This window comes from Zonotrichia albicollis, chromosome 7 (assembly GCF_047830755.1).
Source record: "Zonotrichia albicollis isolate bZonAlb1 chromosome 7, bZonAlb1.hap1, whole genome shotgun sequence".
Lineage (NCBI taxonomy): Eukaryota > Metazoa > Chordata > Aves > Passeriformes > Passerellidae > Zonotrichia > Zonotrichia albicollis.
In genome coordinates, this window is record NC_133825.1 from 48,779,516 (window position 1) to 48,802,127 (window position 22,612).

General features: G+C 42.2%; 1 long non-coding RNA gene across 1 annotated transcript; it reads left to right on the forward strand.

The window, feature by feature from the left end:
• The first annotated feature begins 2,105 nt into the window (after positions 1-2,105).
• Positions 2,106-15,185, forward strand: LOC113459756 (uncharacterized). Its single transcript, XR_012581011.1, has 4 exons — positions 2,106-2,201; positions 6,837-6,953; positions 7,744-7,943; positions 14,172-15,185. It is a non-coding gene; the product is annotated as an uncharacterized LOC113459756 (long non-coding RNA).
• Positions 15,186-22,612: the final 7,427 nt, after the last annotated feature.

Consider the following 22,612-nt stretch of genomic DNA (forward strand, 5'->3'; position numbering starts at 1 on the left):
AAACAATCCTGAAAACTCCCCCTGCTTTAGGAGTTTAGCTGCTGATGGATTTTTCTAAGGAAAGGATCATCTTATGCTTTCTCAGGTTGTGAGTGTTATTGGCTCTATGAAATGTCTTTTCTTTTTTTCTGCTTTTTTTTTTCTGTTCCAGAGGAGAAATGTTGCCAACTGATTAATATTTTAAGCATGTAGACAACCTGCAGACCTTGCTCTTCGACTCAGATTTCTCCTTTCTCCCCTCCCCAAAAATGGTTTTGCTGCTTTAAACTCATTGTTCAGATTTCCTACTCCCAGGTGAGACGTGATTATTTATTCACTTCGTGTCACCAAAATTCAGGACAAATAATTCTAGAAAGAGTTCAGCAAACAGTTAAAACAATATCACGTGGAATCTCTGTGGAGTTTGGCTGAGATTTCAGCTCCTTGCTTAAAATTATGTGGGTCAGCCTCATGATGTGGGCAGTGAATAGGAAAATCTGCTGCATTTCAGGCACTGAATTTTCCATGTCTTTAAAGAAAATGCTGGTGATGTTTAGTGCAACAACGTCTAGGATGCCAATTTAGGGGTTTGTGTGTGCTCAAGGTTGTGCAAAGCAAGTTACAGTGTGCAGCTCAGCTCCTCTGGATAATTCACGGAGATTTGGTTTTATTTATTATTCAGATTTGGATTTCAATATTCCACATTCTCGTGTGCAAGTGTAAGCTGAGATACGGAGAGTTTTGGTGAGAAAAGAGAGATAAAGGAGCTGAAGAGGAACTTCCAGTGGCCTCTTTGTGCTGGCCAAGCCCCAAATCTGTGATGGCTTTTTGTGGACCTTGAGGCTGGGTGAGAGGAGCCACCCCAAAATTGCACCAAAACTGGAAAGTTGGTGTTTAAAATGAAAAAAACCCCTTCTTAATACAGTTTTCCTCTAATAGATTCTGCATTATTTTTCTTCATAGGATCTATTTCTCTTCCCACCCCTTTTATTTGCTCCCTTTTGGTTTATATCTACATGAGAATTTCACTTTGGACTACTTTGAATAAGCACCAAACCCAGCCTTTAATTTTCATCATTTGTTATTATTTGAATGTCCTTCCTCTGATCCAAGGTTTCTCCTGAATTGTTAGTTTGACTTTACTCTTGTGGAAAGGTTCATGGGAATAACTTCTAAAGTACAACAGACATGGCAAGTGCAGCAGAATAAATTCTGATTTAAAAATTAAAAGGAAATACAGAATTTCTTCATATTGAGAGTCCTGAATGGCAACTGGCAACAAGTAAATTGCACAAAAGGTGCTGTGCAGACTTTACATGAGTTGAGAAAGAGGATTCTTCTGCTGGGTAATGTTAGGGAGATCTACAGTTCAGAAAAGGTATAAATAAGAAAGGATTCAGAACTATAAAAACATATTTATGGATAAACTGTTTCTGCACCTTAGAGGTTCTCCCTTTGTTTCGGCTTCTTGTGACTCTAATTCTGATTTTGCTCCTGCTCCCTGGTGATGTTCAGTAACTCCTCATCAACTTTCTGCTTTCACTGAGATCAGGGACCCATTTAGGTGCCCTCAGCCTGGGCCTACCTGAGTTTTTCATCTGCAGGCAAGCAGGGTTTGAGCTCATTTTAGTGGTAAAATCTGCATCTTAAACATTTGCAGAGTTCCTCACATCTGTTGTAAAACCGCAGATGTGCCTCTCCGCAGATATATATACTTCAGTGTGATATATTATGTTTTATAATTAAAATTTTATTGAATTTTAATATAAAAACAAATTCATACATTAAAAATTAAGTAGAGAACAAACATGTGTGGTATCAGGAGGATACAAGCTCCAGTGCAGTAGGACAACAACATCTGACCCATAAAAAACACCCTGCTTTACTTCTCAAATACCTTTGTGGCTGGGAGATTAGTGGGATGTAATATTGAGGTTTCAATATTGGGGAAAAATAATATTGTTTTGTCACTGCCATTGATGAGGAAGGAGCAGCTTTTGAAATGCCTCCATTAAACACTGGAAAACAAATGGGGTTTGACAGAGCACGGCCTCCCAGCCAGCAGAGAGAGTTATTTGTGGGATAAAGTCAATACTTTAGAGCAGAATAAAGGACTTTATTTCTTGCAGGGTCCAGGGGAGCACAAGAATTTGGATATTGGAGATCAGAACTTGAATCCTAGAATAACCCAGCCCTTACTTGCACTCCTTCCCTGGGCAAAGGTAAGCATTGGTTACACAGAGTAACTTACTCCTTGTAGGATGTGTGTCAGGAAAGATGGAGAGACAAGAGCTTGGAGGGCCCAGAAGAGGGGGAATGGTTTCAAACCATTGGGGTTAGATGGGATTTTGGGAAGGAATTGTTCCCTGGGAGGGTGGGGAGGGGCTGGGATGGAATTCCCAGAGCAGCTGCCCCTGGATCCCTGGCAGTGCCCAAGGCCAGGCTGGACATTGGGGCTGGAGCACCTGGGACAGTGGGAGATGGGATGGGATGGGATGGGATGGGATGAGATGGGATGGGACGGCTGGAACTGAAGGGAGCTTTAAGGTCCCTTCCCACACAAATCATTCCATGAATTTATATTTCTGTGATAATTACATCCTACAGTCCCAATATTAGACAGTCCTGAGCAATTCACCAACAAGATTTAATCTTTATTTCACTGTCAACTTTGGAGATAAAATTGCCTTTATTTCACTGTCACCTTTGAAGTTTGGAGAAAATGAATGACCCAGCCTTGGTCAACACCAGGCACAAGCAGATATTTGCCCTCCACCAACTCCAGCTCATGGCACCACCCTGCTGTCCCTTCACTGATCCCATTTTTCCCTGCTAAAAAGCAAACCCCAGCACGGGATGTGTGAGAGAAAACAGTGCTGAAATATTTGAATGCTGTTACATAAAGGGGCGAGGAGGCTTTGCCTTGAACGCTGCTTTCATTTCCATTTCAAAAAAGGTACAGCTGAAGTGTAAAAAGTTCAGAGAGGGCTGATGGAAATGATTAGACAGAGGGTGAGATGTGCTTGTGATGAGAGCCTGTCAAGTTTGGAACATGAATTTCCTGGCTAACAAGGATGAAAATGGCAAAAATGTATCAGATAAGGAATAGCTGATAGGGAGTATCTCAGGAGGTTGCTGAGGATCCCTTTTTTCCTGCACTTTCTGCTGACACAAGAATCCAGGAACAGCCAAAAGATGTGGCAGGGCCCACAGCACAGGTTGGTGACAACAGACAGGGCTTTGGGCTGGGTGTGGGATCATTGCCACAGGAGTCTGAGACATCAGCAGTGTTTAAAGGATGAGGAATTAGAGATTTGGGCAACAATATTTACATTAGATCAGGTAAAACTAAGGGATAGGGTAATGGAATCATTAAGGCTGGAAAAGACCTCCAAGATCATTAAGGCCAACCTTGATCTCACCCCAGCAATGCCCACTGAACATGTCACAAAATGCCACATCACTCAGTTCTTGGACACTTCCAGGGATGTGACTCCACTGCTGCCCTGGGCAGCCTGTCCCAATGCTTGACTCTGTTTTCCATGAAGAAATCTTTCCTGATATCCAAGCTGAACCTCCCCTGGTGCAGCTTGAGGTGGGACCTCATTTCACATCAGCTCCTGGGAGAGACAGAGGTGTTTCCCGGGGCTGCCTCATCCCTTTGCTGTGGGTCCTGAATCTCTTCCAAGGCTTTTGGAAGTTGTGCCCCATCTCCAGCTCTCCCACGTCCAGCAGCACCATCCACAAAGGAGAAAAGAGGCCAAAGCTGTGCTAAAAAGTAAAATTTAACTTTTAAATCCGTTTCATAACCCTCATCACCATTTTTCCCTGTTATTTGAGAAGTCGGGAGGAGCAATACCTGGGAGTTTCACTGATGAGCAGAGCCAGGTGTGAGGGGGCTGCAGAGCCCAGGAGCTCTGGGCAGAGGAGCTCTGGGGGAGCACACCCAGCCCCAGGTGCCCACACCTGCACAGCCCTGCCCTGAACTCAGCCTGACTCTGCACCCCAGCTTCTCCCACACTTCCCCAATTAAACCATTCACACTCATATTAACGAGCTGTCCACAGCCCTGCAAACTGATTTATCTGCTGCTGACAGTCCGAGCTGCTGCCCAAGCTGCTGGAGAGGAAAAGGTCTTTAATTTAGGGGTTGTTTTCTTTATACTTGTTCCTTTTCCCACTGATTTTCACTTGCTGTTGCTTCACAATTAACTCAAGGTCAGAAGTTTAGGAGGTATCCCAGGGTGATGTCAGCTCCACTTGGCATAAGTAATATTTGTGTTCCTGTTTGTTAAATGAAGGGATTGAAATAGGATTTCATTGGAGTAAAGAAGCTTTTTATTTATTTTAAAAATGGGATTTTTCAAAGAGGATTGCAAAGTCATTGCAGATAATTATTTTTAAGGAATCTTTTAAAGGTGTCACTCCCCATGGCAGAGGTTTGGAATGAGATGTTCTTTAAGGTCCCTTCCAGCTCAAACCATTCCTTGATTCGGTAACTCACTGTTGTTATTTGTGCTCTGAGGATTTACTGAAAAGCAATTTTTCAGGTTGGAAATTTATTGAGAATATGAAGAGCTGATGGCTTCTATTTGGTGAAAAAAGGGGTATTTTCCTCTAGTCACACATTTACATTGTTAATCTGCAAACTTCACCAACACATCTGAACACACAGCTGAGTTATTCACCATTTACAGTTTCTAGAAACCCAAAATAAAGCTGTGATGAAAGATTGGATTATTCACAGATAATCTACAACTCTCCCAAACTGTGCACACAAAAAACAAACTCCTGGCCTTTTTGTGATTTGGAAAAAAACAAACCCAAACCCTTCAGAAATGATTAATAGTAATTGTCAGGAATTTGTTTTGGAAGGGGACTGTCCTTATGTTGTCACATGTCCCATTAACACTGGCAGCAGGATATTGATTGGCCACAAACAAAGTCTACTTGCAATTATTTCACTGCAAAAGAGCAACCAGAAGAAACTAAAAACCCAAATTTGGAAGTCTATAGATTGTTTTGGAGAGTCTACAGCAAGATAATTTACAGATAAAACAGAATAAATGGTGTAATTTTAATAAATGTTATTTTGGTACAGCTTATATTTAGCACTTTTTCACAATCAAACAGCATGAGGGAAAATTAAAGTTCTGTAAACTTGCAGTAAATCCCTAAATATTCCTAGTTGGATATTGATAGAAGACAGGGAAAGGGAAATTATCATCCCTGCCATGTCAGTGCTCTTCTGTTCTGATGTTTCACTTCACTTCCAGGAAAATTGTCCTCAGTTCCAGCTGTCTTAAATTCAGAGCTGAGGAAAAACCCGTTGAGTTATCTCAGTGTCTTCAAGAAAACTCTAGCTGATAATAGAAAATAACAACCTTTAGACAGCACTTTTTATACCAGACTGTAAAATTTAATCGAGGGTTTTATCTTGCCATAGAAATTTGGTGTTTTTTTATAAAAACCCCAGGAAACATTATTATTTCTGTTCAGTCCTTTTTCTAAGGAATGTCTGCAGAACTGACTCCTTTTTTATTTAGATACTTCCAGGACCTGCACCTGTGGAATGACACAGGACTCTTCCAAGGGTAAAGTTAATTCCTCAGGAGGTTTGGAAAAATCCCAACCCTTCTCATGATGTTGAAGACTATATTTTCACATCTAACAGTGATGTCTTGGGGAAAAAAAAATTTAAAAATTAAAAATTATATTTTAGAGGAACTTGGTGAGGGATACACAACCTCTACAGGAGGGTGGGAAGCTGCACCCCATCCAGGGATTTTTGGGAAACTCCACCCCCATCTAGGGATTTTTTGGGAGGATGGAGCCTGTAGGGTTGAGCCACCTCGTTCAGCATCAGAGGGAGGATAGCAGGAGCTGCCTGGGATAATCCCAGAGGATGCCCTAAACACTCGTGTGTTTTGCAGCACTTTGAGGCTTTTTTGATGCTTCTAAGGAGGATGCAATTAGCTTTTCAATGATAAATAAATTAGAGATAGTTGATTTTGCCGCTCACACATTTGTTTTCTTTGCTTTCATGAGGGACTGCAGCCTGTTTATGATTTTCTCAGAAGTTTGAGAGACTTGCTTTGCTTAGTGACAAATCCTCCCCTCTAGGCAGCACAAGGAAAGAAAAAAAAAAAAAAAGAGGAGAGCAAAGATAGTGGGAACCTGCAAATGGCCAGTGTGTCTGCAGGGAAGGGAATCCCCTCAGGACTCCCAGAGGTTTGGTTTGTTTCCTGGCTGTTTATTTACGTAATTAGAGCTCGTAATTCCACACAAGGCAAAGGGAAAGAAGAAGCAGCAACAAAAGAAATCACGGGAAAGCACAGGCAGGAATCGGTTGGTTCTGCAGGACTGGAATAAGGCTCTGGTGGAACATCAAGGATGGCTTTGGCTCTGCAGGTGGTGGTCACCAGCTGGTCTATGGCATGGGTGGGACTTCATGAAATCATGGAATGGTTTGGGTGGGAAGGGACCTCAAAGTCCCTTCAGTGCCACCCCTGCCATGGCAGGGACGTCTCCCACTGTTCCCAGGTGCTCCAGCCCCAGTGTCCAGCCTGGCCTTGGGCATTGCCAGAGATCCAGGGGCAGCCACAGCTGCTCTGGGAATTTTATTCCAGCTCCTCCCCACCCTGCCAGGGAACGATTCCTAATTCCCAAAACCCCATCTAAATCTACCCACTGTCAGCTTACAGCCATTCCCTGTGTCCTGTCCCTCCATCCTTGTCCCCAGTCCCTCTGCAGCTCTCCTGGAGCCCTTTCAGGCCCTGCCAGGGGCTCTGAGCTCTCCCTGGAGCCTTCTCCTCTTCATGCTGAACAATCCCAATTCCATCACTTGTCATCACCCAGGTTCTGTGCAGAGATTTCCTCCACCACCACCACGTGCAGCTGAGGGAGAAGCTCCCAAGCACTCTGTGCAGCCTTTGAGGACCGTGATTTAGAGAGTGACATCCAAAGATTTGCAATGTAAGTCTTGTTAATTCCCTTTAATTTGAATTTGGTAATTTTTTTGTACGTTTCATCTTGGTGTTCACACCCACGTAGACAAGTCTTCCTATGGTTTCAGAGTTTCAAGTGATTCCAAGAGGTTGGTAGAGGAAGTAAGGGTAATTCCACCACCAACCTGGAGCTGCTAATGGGCTAAAATTGTGCTATTTGGAGGAAATTCTTGCTTCAGGACAGAAGCATCTGAAAAAAAATGCTTAAAGTAGCAAAAGTGTGGCTTGGAATTTGTACAAAAGAAAGAATAAAATACTTGTAAAAAGCAAAATCCAAGTAGAAAGAAATACTCTGCATAGTCATGTTAAAAGGGGGGTTAGTAAGGTCAAGGAGAAGTTTTGTTTTGAGAGCTGTGCTGCTGAGGAGTGCAAAGAATAACAAATAAGAAAAATGTGCCTTTTTTTCTACCTCCTCCTGAATGAAACACAGCATTTTGTGGAAGGTCAGTCACTGGGAACTGATGGGGGATGATGGAGGCAGGTTCCCAGCTCAGCTGTACAGATAATTTCAGTCCCATTCTGTGTGAGCAGGGCAATGAGGCTGTCCCAGCCTTGTCTCCGGGTGCATTTCCATCACACCCAGCACTGCCAGCTCTGCCGTGGGAGATCACATCACGCACATTGCATTCGAGCAAGGAAATAGGGGCAGCAATAGCCCGGCCAGCAGGGCACTCCAGGCAATCAGAGCAGCTCAGCCACCCTCAGCTGAGACTTATCAACTGCAAGAAGTGGGGAAATGTCATTTTTTTCCTTCCCAGGAACAGCTTTTATCCGTGTGTGTTTGTATGAGAAGCAGCGAGGCGGGAAGGGAAGCACAGCCAGAGCTCTTCCACCCACCCAGGACAGGATGGCCATGGATCCTCTGCTCTGGAACTCTCCCTGTCACCTCCCAGGGACATCTGCTGGGTCTGCAAAAGGAGGAACTGGGGTCTCCACACTGCAACAGGCTGGGAGCAAGGTGGGTAACGGGCGTAATTAAAGGAGGCGTAATTAAAAATTACTTCCAAGTGGTTTCTCCTTCTCAAGGAGGAGCGTGGAAGGGCTGGCTGGGCTCAGTGCTGTGGGAATAAATGTCACTGTGTAGATGATGGTGTGGAAAGTAAACAAAGAGTAAGGTGGAAAAGGAATTGGTGTTGTCTGGAATTGGTTGATTAGAAATATTTGCACATCAGAAATGAAATCAAAGACTCACAGACAGGTTTGGGTTGGAAGGGACCTTAAAGACCACCTTGTTCCAACCCCTTGCCATGGATGAGGAGAATAACAGGCACCTGCAAAACTCTGGACATCTCCTGATGCTGGCTAAAAAGAGAGGCAAGGGAAAAAAAATAAAGAAATCAAAAGAAATGATCCTCATTGTGAAAGTCAGAGCAGTCTCAAAGTGCTTATCTCAGGCTTCAAGTCCCTCAACCCCTCTTGAGGGTGGAGGAGGGAGCTTCCCATGTATTTTGGGAAGGGCAGGACCATGGGAGCTGTGTCTGTTTGCCAGGCCTGTAGTGAGCACCTTGCCTGACATTAAGCAGAGGCAATAACATTGTGATGACCTAAATTCATTTAAAAAAGAATTACTGATGTATATATTCAGGTCAATAGCGCTTTCCCCAGGTTTCAATAATCGGATCAATTATCTGAATCCAATAAAATCTTATTAAAGAAATTCAGAATTATCTTTAGAATAGCTGGCCTTGTAGTCCCTGAGTAGGTTACAAAAACTGCTATGAAGAATTAGTGTGACCTACTTTCTGGGTGGTACAGATATCATTATCATATCAGAGGTGCAGGCTGATAAGGCTACATGATTTCCATCTCTTATTGAAGAGAGTTTGGCAAAAAACTCACATAAAACTTTCATCTAGCTCTCCAAACTATTTTATTTTCCTAAACACCAGCTGAAATTTGAAAAGTTAAAGCATTGCACGTGAAGATACACCTGTTGAATGAAGTGAATGAGGTAAAACCAACAGGGTGATGAATGTTTAAAGCACTTGGGATGGGGACAAGTTGTTGTTGCAGGTCACAAATGCTTGGTCAGCCCAAGCTTGCACCTCCTTCCACAGAGTCAGTGAGGACTCCGATCCCGAGGCAGAGGGGGAATTACAAAAAGTCAATGTTTCATTACAAAAACTGGTGGAAAACCTTCCAGCCTTCTCTCTGCCAGGTGAGATGTTTGGTTATTTTATTGCTTCTGAGACAACCACTTTGTTAAAATCTGGCTGGAAACTTCCTTGTGTTTCTAAGATGGTTTTTGATGGGGCAGCATTTGCAGATCTGGGCTGGGGAATCAGGCTGTGCTGGGCAGGATTTCCCCAAGAGCTGCAAAAGCAAATCTTTGGTATCTCTGGAGTAAACCTGACCTCCGTGCTGGCTGTATCTGGAAGAAGTGTTTCCTTAAAAAATACCCTACGATATGTCAGGGCTGTTGTTTGGAGCTGTGGAAGACAGCGGGAATTTAACTGGGGTTGCAGTGGGCTCAGGGTGGGATCTGTGCTGGAATTTGTGGCATGGCACCCCTCCCTCAGGCAGAGGAACCGGTGAAGGAATGGTAGGAGGTTCCTGGCCTGGTTCCTGGAGGTTCCAGCTGGAGATGTGAAGATGCTGTGCTCCTGTGAGGAACATCACTGTTCCCACCACAAGTGGTGAGGAGCTTCTCCGAGCTGTGCAAACACAGAATCGGGTCACAGGAAGGGCTCCAAACACTGGTAACCCTTTCATGAGGTTACCAGAGAGTTGATGCCAACACGTGAGGCCGGAACTGCCTCGTGCCAGCCAGTGGAGATGGCAGTGGAGCAGTGCCACGAGTGCTCACACCCTCCTGCGCCCCTCAGGCCGCAAGGCAAGGCCGACCATCCCTCACGCACCCACCCATGGCAAAGGCGGCAGAGCAGCTGTGGGACCCCCACACCAGCAGGCCATGAGCGTGGCCAGGACGGTTTTCCAGGAGTTAATTAGGAAGCCGAGGCTCTGGGAGCCTGTTGGAGAGCGCTGAGCAATCCCAGCTGCTCCGCAGGCCCCGCCGGCGTGGCAGAGCCAGGCCCTCCTCCCCGGCAGCCGCGGGCTTTGATCTCGCCAGTATCAAACCAGTTGGGCCCCAGTAGGGTGGTGGGAGCAGCGGGAGCCACTGGTGGCCTGTGGTTCAGGGCAGCCACCTTCTCTCCACACAGGCCCGCCGGCCCCCGCTCGGCGGCGGGACATCAAGGCAGGGCCGACCGACAAGCGCGTTAATTAGGAGGCTGAAATTATAATGTTGTGTTAAAGAACAAAGAGTCTCCAAAGGAAAAATATGTGCCGCATATCTGACAAAGATAAATTGGATTATTCAAAATATTCCTGATGAAATGTTACATTTTGCAACTAATTATCAATCTGTTTTATCTCCGGACCAGCTGGGCATTTTTGTGCATGCAAGACCTGCCTTACCAATGATCTTAAGATGTCACTGTAGCGTTTACATCTTTTATTTCAAGATTTAAATAACTAGGAAGTAGCTAATGTAATTCACTGCTGAGAAGAAAGGCTAGTTAGTTGAATGCTTTCCAAAGTGATCTTTTCCTAATGAACTTCTCTGGACTGTGAGTAATGAGGCTTTATTCAAATAATGTTTAAGAAAGGTTTTTATAATGTAATTTTTTAAAGAAAGAGCAACATTTAATGCATTTAAAATATCTTTATTAATCCTATACTGCCTCATGTAGCATTAAAGCATTGTGAATATTTGGTTTTGTTCCTTCTGAATGTTCCTTTTGTGATGAACTGGTTGCAGTAGCAATGGAGCTATAGAAATTGGGCAATTATCTCATAAATGTTCAGTGATATCTTACAAATTACCATCTGACATGATTACAGAGCCATTTTGCTGCAAAAGCATTTGTTGTTTAAGTATATTTATATACCACAGAGGTCTGTATTTCCCCTGGTCCCTACTCAGACACTACTCCTATGTGCAAGCACTGAGCTTTTCTACCCCTTCTACAGCTCACCTTTGGGACAGCTGTGCTCAGATTAATCTGCTGGAGGTGTCATGAAAATTTTCTTTTGAGTGTGATCTTGTGGTAGTTTTCAACTGGAATAGGAGAGGATACCTCCTAGGTTCCCTATAACAGCAGTGCTCTGCAATATTTTGGATTCTTCGTGAGGTTCTGAAGTTCTGAAAGTGTTCTGGCAAATTTTGCTTTTATGGCACTGAACTGACAGGGCGGCCAAAAAAATTTAAAAAAATTAAATACCTTAACATAATTGGGCAATTTCTAGGAAGCGATAACCACAAATGTATTTGAGCAAACCTCACTATTTTTGATTAATGAATGAAGCGGCATTATTGAGCGTGGGCTAATCTCACCCTCCAAAAGGTTGACTCCCACTGCATATGGGACTCGACTGATACACCCCATGGCTACACACTTCTGAAGTTGGCTTTATTTATGGCAGAATATCAGCTCAAAAGGACTTCACTCTAAATCCTGAAGTTTTCTGCTTCTATCTCCCAATAGTTAATTTTTAAACACTATATCCAACCTATATTCAAAGTTTTCCCAGAGAACAGGAGCTGAACATGGAGACTTCAGCCTGTGGTACACGGAATGAAACCAAAGCAATTTGCTCAGCCCGTCCTTTTTTCCTCTCCCTTCTAGAGAGTGAATTTTGTCCCACCTGATGATCATTTTAACTGTTCAGAGCAGGTTCTGCTTCATTGTAGAAATGAATTCTTTCTGGCTTTCAAAAGGGCTCTTCCCAAAGCTGATCAATGCATTCCCTGCTTTTTTCCATGCTCTATCAAGGCCTGATCCTGCTAAGAGCAGGAGGTGCTTGGCTCACTGACCTCCTCCCAGAATTCCTGCCAGTTAGGAGTGGTCAGCACCCAGCAGGATTTGGCCTTTGCTTTGCACAAAAACCTCCCTGAGTTTGAATGTTTCATAATGTATGTTTAAACAGTCGCAGCTAGCAAAGAACTTTGATGAGGCAAAGGGGTAATTGGATTTTCTTGTTCTATAATTAAAAACGTATATATTACATCCACATTAATACCAAAAGAGTTCATCACGATCAGTGTTATTACGATGAATACCAAAGGATTTAACAGTGATTGGCCACTTAGTTTAAAGGGTACCTGAAATCATTAAATTGTTTGCTGGAGGGCTTTTGAAGGCCTGTTGGATGGCCTGCCACTCCATATTTTTTTTTACTCCTGGCCTGCAATGTGAGGTTTACTTTTACAAAGTAGGAGCAACAGGGTGATCATTTTCCTTTATTATTCCCTTATTGACTTCCAGTTAATTTTAATCTTTGCATTAAGTGACCTCTATTAAGCTTGCCAGGTATCTGATTACTCTGCCAAGGTTGAGACCAGAAGGCGACCTATTGCACCACATCAATTGTCCTTCACAGAAGCCCTTACTGTTAATCAAGAGAGGAAGATTAAAGGAGATCACAACTATCAGCCTGGAGTGAATTTTGCATTTGAATACACCTTTCTACCAGTGTGTGTGTATTGTCCTAGAAAAAAACAAATATGAGCTCTTGGGAGCAGCTTCTGCTCAAATCTCCACTGAGAGAAGCTCTCAAGGCAATGTGGTATCTGCAAACTTAGCTCTACCCTTAAACACTCCAATTTGTTAGTAAAATTCTTAATTAGACACATTTTAAAATATCTGTAAAATCTCTAAATAAGCTTTCTCATATTTGGTTTGGACAAACACAAATTTTCATTTTTTTCCCCTGCAATCCTAAAATGCTCACATTTAATTTTGCTCAGTTCTACATAGGTACAAATGAGCTTAATTAACTCTCATTCTTAGAATCACAGAATCTTTTAGGTTGGAACAGACCTCTAAGATCAACAAGTCCAACCATTAAACCTACTCATCTTAGGTTGTTGGATAGGTTAGAGTTGACTTTTCATGAGCATGTGAAGGTTCACACTTTGAGGCAGCTCCTCAGGGGTTGTTGGTCTTTGTAGAATTCCTTCTGGAGAATTCAGAATTTAGAGTTTGTAGAATCCATAAATTTGTATCAGCTTGTGCATTTTCATGTGGTAAATCCTAGTGACCCCAATTAATTAAACCATAAATTTATTTTTACAGGAAAAATATTAATTTTGTTGTATTTAATTCTCTTAATGTGCTCTGGAACTTTGCCTGAAATTCTTAGGGACAAAAATTCTGAAATTATTGTTGGAAGCTGCAATGTGGGTCTAGAAAAGATATAATAAATGTATGTAATAATAAATGTATTGATTGCTCCCTGATTATAATTATGCCATTATACATTAGGTTTCTGTAGTTTAAAAATTTAATCTCTTGTCTTGAAACGATTTCATGTCCATGACTTCACCTTTGATCATCTACAGAAGTAAAAAAACCCCTTGAAATTTAAAAAGAAGGTAAGTTGGGGTTAAAATCAGAGTTTTAGTGCAATTAAGTATTTGCAAGGTCAACTACTGCAGTCTAAAATATTCTGAACTAGTTCTGAATATATCAAATTAATAAATATATTCACAGAGGGGGGAAAAAGTGAAAATTAACATCTTTCTAGCTTAGGAATCCAACAAGTGCTTTAAATAGGGACCTGATCTATTTGGAAGATATTTTTTGAAACCTAAAATCCTCTTTTCTCTTTTTCCCAGCATCCCCATCCTGCACAAAGCCTCCCAAGCCTGGTCAGTTTGTTCAGCTTTCCTAGGAGCTTGTGGAGCTTAATTTCAGTGCAGGGAATCCCAAGAGCTTTTCTCTTTTATAATCAATTCTACCTGCACCAACTTATTCTTAATATAAAAATGACCAGTTGGAACATGAGAATGTCATTTTATTGGGATTCAGGTCAATAATTGTATTTATTTTCTTGACAGAAGAGTCACCTCCAGCATTCAGTAATTTGATTATTGTGCTTAATTCATAACAAAATTGGACTAACCCAACTCAGAAATGCTTTTGTTCTATGGTTAACTCCTGTTTTTAAATAGTTTTATGATATAAAGGCTTATATTTTCTGCAATTAGACAGAAAAGCTGCCCAGCTCTTCAAGGGAAATTGGGAATGATTTAAAAAATTATGTGTTGATGCATCTTTATGACTTAAATCGCAGCAAACGTATTTATAACTTTTAAAGCATCGAGCATCTGTTCTTCCTCTTCCAGGCTGTGCAAACAAGAGTGCTTTGGCTTCTCCTAAAATATTTCTTTTTTTTAAACAAGTCCAACAGGCACAGTGTGGTCAATGACAAGGCATCCTGAGCCTGGCTTGTTCCAATCAACTTCTGCAGGAGCGGGATCGCCAAGGGATCGCGGGAGTCGGGAACAGCGTTTAGCACTTTGCTGACCTTGACTCCACCTTTTCAAAACTCCTTCTGGAACCAAGATTTTTTCCAGCCATTTTCAAGTGATTTCTTCCACTTCCTCCAGAGACTGAAACACTTGATTGACCTGTGATGTTCAGTGAAATTCTTGCACTGGAAAAGAAAAAAAATGTTGGAAGTCCTAGACATGAAAATGCTCATGAACTTTAAAAAAAAAAAATCGTCAGAAAGTTTTCAACATATCATCTGTCCAGGGTGTTTAACAACAGGTATTTGGGGTTTCTTTTCATTGTGAAGGAAGATTTAGGAGCAAACATGAAAAATAGATATTTAATTTTAAATGTATGATTTTTACCTGTATTTTAGCCTTGTATATAACACTCTGTCTCACTTGAGAGTTGCTAATGACCAGGAAATGATTACTGAGAACTTCTGAAATGACATCGAGTAAAAAATTAAAGGATGTGAGGAGACTTTTTTTTAAGAAGTAAAAGCTTTTAGAGCTGAGATCATGATAAATTATTTCTCAGCATTCCTTAGAAAGAATAATGGAGCTGAAGTTTGTACTGTGAGTATTGTGTTACTTGATGAATCTCTGGCTCTCAGTACCTACATGAAAACAGGACTCCCCAAAGACTTGTCAGGACTCTGTGTTAAAAAAGTTTGCACAGGGAAGGAGATTTTATTATTTCTAACTCGCTTTTACATCTTATATTTTTTGCTTAAACTTGGTAGACATTTTGTGGCATCAGGAAAAAGGTCTTTCAGCTTGAAATTTTGAATCAGTCCATTCTGAATCAACTGAGTGGTGGAAATGAGTCATGACTGACCAGTTTTCTGTGTTAGAAAACCAAGAAAAGGAAAAAACCACTTTCTTTTTACTAAATTACTTAAAAATTTTTTATATCTAAAGTTTAACCCTACTTTGAGGAATTTACCTATTAATTATTTTACAAATGGCATCAGCAACAAATATAGGTGATAAATTCACCAAATAAGAAATTCTGCAACAGTAAATATTTTAGTATTTGTATAATGCTAATTTGCTCTCTCATTTTATTAGACAGAAAGTTTCTCTGTTGAAATGTATCAAACCAACATCCAAAAATGCAGCTTAATTGCACTGAAGCACAATTTTCTGAAAAAGCTGCATCTTGAAAGCTTCAACTCTAAGTTTCCTCATACTTCTCTTTATAATAATCCCCTGGATGACAGGTAGGTTTTGTTTGTTTTTGTGTAAAAAAGTGGGACCAAACACTGAATTAATGAAAGTTGAAGGTGAACATTTGAAAGGTAGGTCTGTAGGGCTTCATTTATTTCAAAAATTATTTTTGAATCTCCATTTGTTTATTCTGGATAGTTATCCTGGCTGGATGAATTATTGCTTCCTAGGGATCCATCCAAGCCCTGTGGGCTGCCATTGGCCTCTGGGCACTAGTGAATTCCAGTGTTAATTTTATTAAGCCCTGGGATTTCCTCCTCCTGGTCACTTTTCCCTGGAAATGAAGTGTGGAACATGCAGGGCCTCAGCTGCACCAGATCTCTCCCACAGCACATGGAATGGGGCATGGCATGGACAGCATCTATAGTTTAATTGTACAGCCTGAGTGTTATTCTCTAATCCCCTTGCTCTGCTGTGTCAGAAATCAGGACTCGATTGTCTGGCTGAGTTTCCACGTTCCAGAGGTGATACTGGGTCAGTTCTGAAAAAAAGATGAGAAAAAAAGGAAGCTGTGCAGTTGCAGAACAGTTCTGTGCTACAGGCAAGTTCAGTGTGCTGGTGAGAAAAAGGAGTTTTATGGCTCAGGAGAAAATCCTGTATCCATCCCAGCCCCAGAATAGGATTCAAGTTTAGCACCACGTGGTACAAAAAGTTGTGCAGCCTTTGGTTTGCTGTTTAATCTGGTTGCTCATCTATCAAATGAGGATATTGATTCTGATCTCTCACAATCTCCAGCGAGATTTTTAAGGGAATATATGAAGCACCTATAGATCAGTGAGCTCTGCAGAGATGTTTTAGAGAGCAAAGTGCTTTTAAATGGTGCAGCTGTCTGCTGGGCTGTGTTTAGGGCTTGGTTCACCTAACGCTGCTCCCTGTTTTGTGCAGAGGTGCTCGGGGGCTGGCCAGGCTGCCTTGCAACAGAGCTGGCAGAGCCTGCTGGAAAACAGAGCTGGAAAAGTCAATGCAGCTCTTGCTCAGGTTAAAGGGAAGCCTGCATTGTTTTACCTTTCGTTGTAATTCCGAGGGCCACTCCAGTTCAATGCAGGCTGTATTAATGTGCATCACTTATCCATACACTGAGTCAGTCAATGACTGCATTGATCCAGAGCTGTGTTTTCTTTCAGAGGATGCTGCAATGAGGCAATAGAAATCATTAGGGCTTGTGATATTGAAATCCTCTTGGTGCTGGCAGACTTGGAGCTCACATTTCACATACTGTTGCAGCAGCACAAGAGCAGTCATGCCTGGAATTTCGAGTGAAAGTTTCTGTTTATATTTTTTTGTTGAGTGAACCTGCTATGTTTTGTTCCTTTCTCTTGTACTCAGGTTATTTTACTGAGGTCTGTTGTGTACCTGGCAAGGTGGTCTAGGGCAAGGTGTCCCTGCCCAAGGCAAGGGGTGGGACTAGAAGGGCTTGGAGGTCCCTTCCAAGCTAAACCATTCTGTGATTTGATGATTTTATGTACAGGATGCAATCTTTTCTTCTTGTATTGAACGTGATTCTAGGAATGGCATGGCCTGGGTCAGAAAGGGCCTTAGAGATCACTTTGTTCCAACCCTTTCCATGGGCAGGGACATCTTCCACTAGAGAAAGTTCCTCAGCTCTGGTGTTTCCTGGTAAAACCCTCTGAAGGACTCAAAAGGCTCTTCCAAAACCTCAAATTATTCAATATCCTCTTCTTAAGGTCTCTCACTCTTTTAGTTGTCATCACAAACTTCTAGGAGTGAGACACAGCTTTTGTGCCTTAGCTTTTCCCAAGCTTTTGCAAATGGCTGGATGTTTAGCAGACTTCCAAAGTTGGTACCTTGTTCATTAATAACAGTAATCTGATCATTGCAAAAATGTTTATGAGCTCTTCTTCAGGGAAGAATGCAATCTAAGCAAAAAGAGCCTGTTACAAGTAGAAAACAGAAGGAAATGATGTGACCCTGGTAAACATTATACAGGGGTTTCAGCAATCTGCAGGCTCATTATTGTGAATTTCTTTAGGATATTCATAGAGGGAGAAGGGGAATAATGACCTACAGTTGGAGGCATGAATAAGACAACATTCAAAAAGCTGCAAGTTTAATTTGGGGAATATGGCTGAGGAAGAAATGGCAGCAGGGAAAACAAGGAGAAATTTGGAGAGCATTCCCCCAGTCACCCAAGTAAACCCCCACTAAATACACCCAGCAACTTGTGCTCATAAATCCGTGTGCAGGAAGGGCAGTTGTCAACAGGTCGTTCCAATTTTCAAATGAGGTTTGTCCTTGCAGGTTTTCTTCACACCTCTCCTGATGGCTGCAGGATTAAGACTATAAAAAAAGCAGGTCATGGAAGCAAATTGGAAAATGCCAACCCTCCCTCCAGCTTCACGTTTCCTTTTGAAATACTGCTTAAAAAAACAAAAAAATCTCCCAAGGAGATCATTGATGACTTGAGGGATGGAAGAATTGGGGTATGGATGCTTTAGGAAATGTGTCAGGCTTTTGGGAGGTTATGGAGCTGATTCAGCTAATCTGGATGTATTAGGGGAAATCTCCCTGGTCTACCCCACCTGAGCATGGCAAATATTCCTTTCATTTCCTGCAGCGGACCTGAAGACGTGTTACGAGGTGGCTTTTTCTGAATGATCCTGAGATAAATAGAAACTTCATGAGAAAATCTTTTCTTCATGGTAACCCCACTGCAGTTCCGAGGGCTTTTGGATAAAGTTTTGATAACCCGTAAGGAGCAAAGTGTTACTGAAGGCAGAGGCATTCAGGTGAAACCCTAACCCCAAATCTTGACTGTTTGTTACTATTAAAGACCTCTTGGCACTTTTCACAAGAGCAGAGGTGTGAGCCCTGGTGTCCTGGCCAAATTCCAGCCTGGGTAATTAAATTCTGCGCTCCTAAAATCCCCCCTGTAGTTTCAGCCGAGTCCAGGATTCCTCATTTCCTCCGCGAAAGCGCGGCACAGAATTGCTTTGTGCTGGTAAACAGCTGCCACAGCTCACCCCAGAGGAATTGCTGCAGCTCAGCCCTCAATCTCTCTCTGTCTCTCCTTCACACTCACACAGGGCACAGCACTGCCCCAGAGCACCCACGAGCATCCCTCCTCCCTGGAAATGTGGGATGCAGGAATTGTGCAAGGCACAACCAACCTGCTAAGCAAACCTGGACCCCATTCCCCTCTCTTAACCCAATACTATTAAACCCTGCTCAACTTTAGGACTGTAGCCTAAAAACACCTTGCTATTTCTGAAGAGCTGGGGAGATAAAGCGTTGCTGGTGCTGCTCCCCTTGATTTCTGGATATTGGTCATACCTGGTAAATGGTTTCATTTTCTTTGCTGAGGAAGAAATCTTGAGTCCACTTCTACTGGGGCTTGTTAAGCTGTTGCCTTGGGGGCCAGTTGATCAGTTGTTAAGTAGTAAGCAGCTTTGGCAGGCAACAGGCGTAGGATCCCCTGCAGCTACTCCAGCCTGCCCATCCTATCATTCTTTAGAGAGGGAGCCAGGGTATTGTCTTAGAAGTGCAATAATGATAAAATACGGGCAGAACCTCTTCCCTCCACTTTGCATGCACAGGCATTTTAGTAAACTCCGTGACATCTGGAGGGACAAATATATAGATAAATATTTACTTGACAACAGTGGTTGTAAAGTCCGGCTGAGGATTTTTTTACAAATTTTTTTTTGATGATAAGTCAGGAGCTCTCAGTGAAAAGGCTGAGAATTGGGGCAGCTGCACTGAGAGCTCCTCAGCTGTTTGTCCTGGCTGTTATCAGCTTCAATTCCTCATAAAAAATTATAGGAAAATATGTCAGAAATCCCAGCCACAGAGAGCCAGGCTTGGTATAGGGTAATTGTGCCACTCCTCTATCTGACAGTAAGGAAGTTCTTCAGTTATAATTTTTTTGAATATTGCTATTACTTTATTCTCATTTGCTGCTTTAATTGTTGTGTCATATTTGCCTGAAAGGTGTGACACTTTCTAAGCATTGGAACAAAAAAAAAAGCCAGCTTTGTCAATTCTCTATCTCAGAAACATTTCTGTGCTAGCAGAAATATCTATTTTCCAATCTTTGTGCACACCGAGAAATTTCATCCGTCTGATTTTTCCTTAGCTAAGTACACCAGGAATGATTCAAAGCAAGCTCGACAGATTCCTGCTTTTCACATGCCAGTAGGGTTTTTTAAAATGTATTTTATGCTGGGCTTATTTTGTTTGGTTTTTTGGTTGACTGAATTACCTATATTCCTTGAAATGGTGTTTAGTAATTCTCAGCGACTGCAGAGATGCCTACTGGGAAGTGGTCAGCGGATCACAACAAACCCCACTGACTCCGGGCTCTCCTACTGCTTTAACTCAATTGCACTTTCTTATCCGAAGCCACATCTCTTAGGAAAATCCCAGAAATGCTGTTTGCTGTGAAGCATGGTTTTAATATTATCACAGCTATTTGAAAAGACAAAAGATTAGAAAGAGTATTTGGTGCTGAAGGAGGAAATAGTTTCAAGGGATGGATTTACCACAAACGAGACTCACATTTGCTGCTAATGTTGGCCCCAGAGTCTGTCTTCAGCTAAATCATCACCCCCTTGATGCTGGGTGTAACTTCTATGGATATGAAAAGGGGTGGCCATTCTTCATCCTGGTCTTGATCTCCTACAGGCAGCAAATAATTACAGGGGAAATTGTAGCTTGGGATCCATCCATCCATCCATCCATCTATCTATCTATTTATCTATCTATCTATCTATCTATCTATCTATCTATCTCTCTATCTATCTATCTATCTATCTATCTAACTATCTATTTTTTGGCCTGTATTGATAAGGTGTCATTGGGATTCTAAGCTTGTTAAAAAGTCAGATGAGGAGGTGTGGGCCTGATAATTAAAATATGAATGGATTTTAAGGCAAGCTGGATGCTAAATTCCAAATCCATGGAGCTGTTCCACAAGAAAACCACTGGCATCCTCAGGAAGGAGACTGCAATCCAGTTAAAGTTTTTGCAGCAAGAGATGGGATAGGTGTGGCCATTTATTTTAAACAGCTGAAATTTGACATCTCTGTCATGACACAAAAATAAAAAATTTGTTGTTATGAGTATTTGCCAAAAGGAGATGGGGCAAAACTTTCAGAAGTGGCTGGTGGCCACCAGAGTGCACAGGCAGCATCAAGTCCAGAGGGATGATGGATTAAGCCCAGTTCATCCCACAGAGGAATGGACTGGGCTTTATTGACAGGCATCACCTCCAGCAGGATGGCAAACGCCCCAGGCTCCTGAGTCTCTGCACACTTGTGTGTATTTGCTGCTGGTTTCTCCAAAAATGACCTCTCCTGCCCCTCCTCTTCAGCCAGCCTCTCTACAAAAACACCTTTATCAGGCGGGTAGGGAGGGAGGGGCAGGCAGAAAATGGAAATGCCTTAGTAAGTAGAGTCTCCAACTAAAATAGTTATTGGCTTTAGAGGCAGAGATCTTAATTTCTAAAATAGGATTCTTTACAGTGCTTTGCCTTCTTCTGCAGTGACTTTCTCCTGAGCTGAGTGTTTGCTAGTGGAAACACCACAGCAGTTTGTTCCTTGCCCCACCGGACACCTCCAGCAGATCTATCAATTCTCTGCAGCCAAAACATTCACATTCCCTCTCTTAGGTCAGCACAGAATCTTAGAATGGTTTGGGCTGGAAAAGACCTTAAAGATCACCTCAGTCCAACCATGGGGGATGAAACTGTGCATCTTCTTTCTTTGTTTGCTTCTTCCTCTGAGAAAAAACCTTCTCTTTTTCATACTTAACACAAAATCAAACAAAGAACATTCTCTGGTTCTGTGGCTTTATCCCCACTGATGGCAGGGATCACAGTCCAGAAAGCAGCATCCTCTGCAGGTTGGATCTTCAATACATCAAACGCCAACGTTGGCATTGTTTTGAGAGGGTTAACTAAGATTAATGAGAAAAGAAACATGAAGCCATGGAGGATCAACATTACAAATCAATGCTTGAATAAATTTAATGTGCATTCCAGCTGTACTTTACCTGGCATGATCTTGATTCTTACGAGTGTATCTTTTATGCTTCTAAATAACCCAGTAGGACAGGAACACTGCTTCCACTTTAATAATGCTTTATTTAAGCTTTATACAGTAGTCAATGTATTGATTTAGGAGGAATTTGTAGAATAAAAAAAGAATCCTTAATAAGGTACAAATACACTTCTCCAGCTTCTGCATTCCTCATCCGTAACATTTGCAAACTGTAACTCCAGTATTTTAATTCTGGAAAACAAAGTCATTAGAAAATAAACCTGGACTTGCAGGGAGTTAGAACTTCAGTCTGGATGAAGCAACTTCCCTGAAAAGTGGACTCTTTAAATTCTATCACTTTATCTGCAACTTTTGAGAGCAGATGAAAAGAGAACGAGCCTTTTATTATTCTATACCTAATTAATGCTCAGAGCTGGGAAATGGCACCTGTGTCTTTGTGAATTTGTTGTTAAACTTCACGACGGGCTTTGTTTCCTAAATGAAACCCCTGCTATCCCAAACCTGCTTCCCAAAATTGCCATTTGTGCCGCGGACCTGGCGGAGCCGCGGCCGCGCCGCTAATTACACGCGTGGAGGCAGCGACAAAAGGAGACCTTTTCCATGAAAACGCCCGTGCCGGCCAGCCTCCTAATCAGATTCCAAGGAATTGAACTTGCAGAAAGTTTGTGCTAGCCTTGTGGATTTTCATTTCAGATGTTGTCAACTCAAGGGCATTTGGACCAATCAATATCTGTCTGTCTTCTCGCACAGAGAAAGTTGGCTATTAGAAAAGAGAGGCTTAGAGCAGGCTCAGCCAATACCATTAGCCCTTGCCTAAGGGCAGTTGTGGCCGTGTGCCGGGGTAGGCACCTGCCCCCTCCCCTCCCCCACCATTAAGAAGGCCACTGGGGATGTCATTTGGACATAGCGGGCAAAGAGCACTTCTTTATTCTTTCTCTTTTTTACACCCAGACTTCACCAAAAATCAATAAATCTGTTCTTTGCTTATTTTCAGAACTTTACTTCAATATAAGCAAGGACTTTCCTTCCAGCTACAAACTCCAGTAGCACCAAGTCAGGGATTTTTTTTTTTTTTTTGTGTGTGTGTGTGTATTTTTTTAT